Source organism: Vigna unguiculata, chromosome 11 (assembly GCF_004118075.2).
Source record: "Vigna unguiculata cultivar IT97K-499-35 chromosome 11, ASM411807v1, whole genome shotgun sequence".
Taxonomy (NCBI): domain Eukaryota; kingdom Viridiplantae; phylum Streptophyta; class Magnoliopsida; order Fabales; family Fabaceae; genus Vigna; species Vigna unguiculata.
In genome coordinates this window covers 1339318-1345317 of record NC_040289.1, presented here as the reverse complement: position 1 = coordinate 1345317, position 6000 = coordinate 1339318, and positions in this window count along the sequence as shown.

Below are 6000 nucleotides of genomic sequence, written 5' to 3'. Positions count from 1 at the left end.
GCAACAATTTATTTTGTTTTTGAATATGTATCAACTATTTTTCTCTTTTCTTGCTACTCCTGCAAAAAGCTTCTAACAATTCACCCATTCCATCAATTTTTCTCTTTATAGACTATTAGCTTTACAATAAATTTAAAAATAGTTAGTATGAAAAGAATATATACAGAGAGAGAAGGACAGGATGGAGAATGTGGTCGCTCTACAGCAGAAGAATGTATGCTTAAAATAAGGTTTCATGGAATCAGAACAAACAAATATATTTTATAGAACTGATTGAATGAGCACATGCAATTTCAAAACTCAAACCTTCATAATTTGTAAATAAGAAGGGTATTAGCATATGGAATAAGATAAAAATGAAGTTAAACTTAAAATATGTTATAAACAAAAATACCATGCATGTATGAAAATCAGCTTAACGTAAAAATGTAAATATATTATGAGATGTAATCTCGGTTAACAAAAAGAAGTTAGAGTAACATCTTATTGAGGTTAAAAATTTTAAACAGAAATATATACACCTATTGTTATCAACATAGACATTAAGTTTATAACAACTAATTATTAATATGTACACACAAGTTTATTTATTTATTTTTTAAACTAGTATATTTATCCGTACGTATGCATGGGTCGTATTTTTTTATTTTGTATATTAAAATAATAAAATAATGAAAATATTATGTAATGAAATATTATAAAAATTAGGTTATATTGTTGTAAATAATGTTATTAAAGTAATGAAATAGTAAATCTAAGTGATGTAATAATAGTTTCAGTTTTAAATTTAATGAATAGAATTGATATCACAATATAGTACAATTAATTGATTTTACAAAATGATTATAATAGCTGTGCGAATATTGTTTTTGTTTATTTTATTTTAAATCTCTTTAGAATAATAATATAATTATTGTTATATTTATTTAACCATTAAAAATACTAATACTAATATTAATATAAATTATAAATTATACAAATTTAAAATATTAAAACTCTATTTAGCAAAAATATTTAGTATAACAACATTTTTTATAATTAAAAAAACACTTATAATAATAACACCACTATGAATAGTAATAATAATAATAATAATCAAAATAATAATGATACCAATAATAACAAACTAATGATAATAATGATAATCATGTTTATGCTATAAATATTAATATCAATGTTAATACTAAGGTTAATGTCAATCATAATAATCTATAATTATATATAAAGATATACATTAACAACAAAACAAATAAAAAAGATAAGTAATTGAAATATGATCTCGTAATAAATTAAATTAAGATGTGTGTCTAACTATAATAATAATAATAATACAATTATAATAATATCTTGTAGCGATAAAAATAATAATAATACAATGACTACATATATAAAGAGATACACATTTGTTGTGTCCTCTATAATAATATCTCGTAGTGATAAAAATAACAATAATACAATGACTACATATATAAAGAGATACACATTTGTTGTGTCCTCTTTTGTTTATACAATTTTATCAACTTAATTATTATTTGTTAAATTTATATAATTATTCATAATAAAAATTATTTATCTGTTTTATCATTTTACTAATTTTAGTAACTATTTTTTTAATTCAAATAATTACACAGATATAAAGGTAAAATGAACAACAAAACAAATAAAAAGTAAAAGTAATTGAAATATGATCACATAGTAAATAATTATAAAATGTGTGTCTAACTATAATAATAATAATAATACTAATAACAATAATAATAACAACAACAACAATAATAATAACGCTAAAATAATATCGTGTGTTGATAAAAATAAAAGGTTAAAATACCTTTTTAAAAGAATTAAAAAAATCAAAAAAATCAAAAAAAATTTAAAAAAAATCAAAAAATTAAAAAAACACCATGTGGCCGTCAATGTTCATGGCAGTTAATGATTTAAATAGTGTTAGTAGGGATGGCAACGGGACGGGGCAGGCACGGGTTTCGTTATCACAAACTCATCCCCGTAAAAAAATTTATCCCCATCCCCATACCCAAACTCAACGGGTATTAAACTTTTGACCCATCCTCATCCCCACCGGGTAACGGGTATAATCTCGTACACATACCCATACCCATTTTCTTACTACTTCAATATTAATTTTAATTAATTTTTATAAAAAAAAAAATTATGATAAAGGAAACATAATATTATCAAATATTCAATATTAGAATGATGATTGTTTCTTCGATATCAAATACTTTAAAATAAATTATAATTGTTTACATTTTATATAATAATACCAAATAAAATTTCATGAGAACTAAAACAATTATTAAATTTGCAAATATTAATGAAACATAATTGATAAAATTTAAAAATATTTTTTAAAAAATATAAAAGAAAAACAAATATTCAAATTAAAATATATTTTAAATGTTTGTTTACTTCAATCTTTTAAATTCTAATAAATCTTTTTTTTATACACTAATAAAAGTTATAATACATCATTTGATCAAAATGATACAAAGAACATAATTGATATTTTAAATGTTTGTTTACTTCAATCTTTTAAATTCTAATAAATCTCCTTTTTATACACTAATAAAAGTTATAATACATCATTTGATCAAAATGATACAAAGAACAAATAATAATCATAATAAAAGTTTAAAATAAATTATAATTGTTTACATTTTAGATTATAATACAAAATAAAATTTCATGAGAACCAACATATTTATTAAATTTACAAACATTAATGAAACCTAGTTGGTAATATTTAAAAATATTTTTTAAAAAATATAAACGAAAAACAAATATTCAAATTAAAATATATTTTAAATTTTTATTTACTTCAATCTTTTAAATTCTAATGAATCTTTTTTTATACACTAATAAAAATTATAATACATCATTTGATCAAAATGATACAAAGAACAAAAAATAATCATAATAAAAGTTTAAAATAAATTATAATTTTTTACATTTTAGATTATAATACCAAATAAAATTTCATGAGAACCAACACATTTATTAAATTTGCAAACATTAATAAAACCTAGTTGATAAAATTTAAAAATATTTTTAAAAAAATATAAAAGGAAAACAAATATTCAAATTAAAATATATTTTAAATGTTTGTTTATTTCAATCTTTTAAATTCTAATGAATCTCTTTTTTATACACTAATAAAAGTTATAATAAATTACTTAATCAAAATGATACAAAGAACAAATAATAATCATAATAATAAAATTTTAACATAGATCTTGTATCTTTTGAACTTCAATTATGTTGCATGGTGATAAAAATATTAATGACAATTACATTAAAATTTTATATTGTAGTAAATAAAAATTATTTATATAATTATAGTGACAAAATTACAGTATGATTGATAATGAGTTAAAAAATAAAAAATAATTAAATAAAATATATCGAAATAGTATTCTACATAATGAAAATAAACAAGAAATAAAAATATTAAAAATTAACAAGTGTTTACAAACAATTTGAGAGACTATTGAAAGAAATCGCACAAAGGAAAATAAATGTATAATTAAGGGTATGATAAGTTGAAAAATATCTTAGAGATCTAAGAAAACTTTTCAAATATCAACATATATACTCAGTAGTTGAGAAATAACAAAAAATGTTTTAGTGAAATAAAAAAGTTATTCAAATGAAACAAAAACTAATAATAAGAATAATAAGTAAATGATTTTTTTATATTACCTAATAAACGAAATGTTTGTGCTATTAAATACTTAAATTGAGAGTATTAAACATTTTCATGTGAAAGAAAAATATACATTAAATAAAAATATTAAAAAATAATAGAAATATTCAAATGTGAGACATAAAATTTTTTAATTAACATACATATTTTTAACATAATTACATAAAGATTATGATAAGATGAAAAATATAATTGAAATGCAAATGAGTTTTATGACAAACCAAATAATTATAATAAATAAAAAATAATATATATATATATATATATATATATATATATGGTTATTTAATTAATTAGGAATATTTAATAATTTAAACGGGGACAGATAATATGGCGGGGATATGTACATCCCCATACCCATCCCCATACCCAATTGAAAAAGTCAGGGATTCTCCATACCCATACCCATACCCAGTCAATGCGGGAATTCCCCGTCAAAACGGGGACGGGTTTATTTGCCATCTCTAAGTGTTAGCAAAAAATGACCAAATTGAACAAAATTATGAAAATTGAGACTTATTTGAGTACAAAAACAAAATTAGGATTGATTTGACAAAATTTGATGAAAATTAAAACCAAAAAAGTATTTTAACCAAAATAATAATAATAATACAACTACATATATAAAGAGATAAACATCTTTGTGTCCTTTTTTGTTTTTTCAATTTTATCCTCTTAATTATTATATTTTAAATTCAAATAATTATTTATTATAAACAAATTACTTTTCAGTTTTATTATTCTACTAATTTTAGTAACAATTTTTTTTAATTGAAATAATTGTTCAAATCTAAAGATAGATGAACAACAAAACAAATAAAATGGACATATAATTGAAACATAATTCCTACATAATAAGTAAAAGTAAGATGTGAATCTAACCATAATAATAATAATAACTATTATAATAATTATAGTTCTTATTAATAATAATAATCATAATATAAATAATTACATTTAATAATAATGATAATAATACTTATAGTTGGTAATAATAATGATCATAATAATTATAGTTGATAATAATAATAATTATTACTATAATTATAGTTAGAGCTGATAATAATAATAATAATGATTATAGTTGTAATTGATAATTTTACCACTTTTTTTACCACCTTATGTGGCATCATTGTGTGGCTTTCTATGTTTCATTTTTAATTAATTTTTATACTTTTGGGTTGACACTGGAGATTGAAAGTATAACCTGCGCGTGGGTATATTTTGGTCTCATTTTCACCTACAAAGACTCCCACCATTTTCACCTCATTTTTTCATACTCTGTTCACCTCAATTTTTCATACTCCATTCGCTCATTCTCTCTGTTTGGTTTGTTCCTTTTCATCCACCAAGCCTCCACCCACGAGAGGAAGAAGCAATTTCATTTTGGCGGTGACTCTCCTTTAATGGTGAAACTAGCTCTTCCATTTTCGTTTCCTATTTTCACCCAGATAGTTTTTTTCTTCGTTCCTTCCCACCCAGTTAATAATAATAATAATACTTATTATTATAATTAGAGTTGATAATAATAATAATAATAACAATAATTAGAGGTATAATTGATAATAATAACAATAATATAAAAATAAAATAATAAATATCACGAAAATTAAGTTATATGATTGTAAATGTTATTATTAATGAAATGAAGTTGTAAATCCAGTTTAAAATATAATAAATATAATTAATATCACAATACGGTGTAATTAATTGATTTTACAAAATAATTATAATAGTATATGACCCGTGCGCATACACACATTTTTTTCTTTATTTCAAATATGTTTAGAATAATAATATTATTGTTATTATATTTATTTAACCATTAAAAATAATAATAATAATAATAATATAAATTATAAATTATAAAATTTTAAAAAAATTAAAAATCTATTTAGCATAATAACGTTTTTTATAATTAAAAAAACACTTATACCAATAACATCACTATGAACAATAATAATAACAATAATAATAATAATGATACTAATAATAACGAACAAATGATAATAATAATAATTTTTATGCTATAAATATTAATGTTAATGCAAATACCAAGGTTAATGTTGACACATACTAATAATCTATAATTATATATAAAGATATACATCAGCAACAAAATAAATAATAATGACAACTAATTGAAATATGATCTCGTAGTAAATAAAATTAAGATGTGTGTCTAACTATAATAGTAATAATAATATCTCGTAGTGATAATAATAATAATAATAATAGTAATAATAATAATAATCCACTAACTAAATATATAAAGAGAC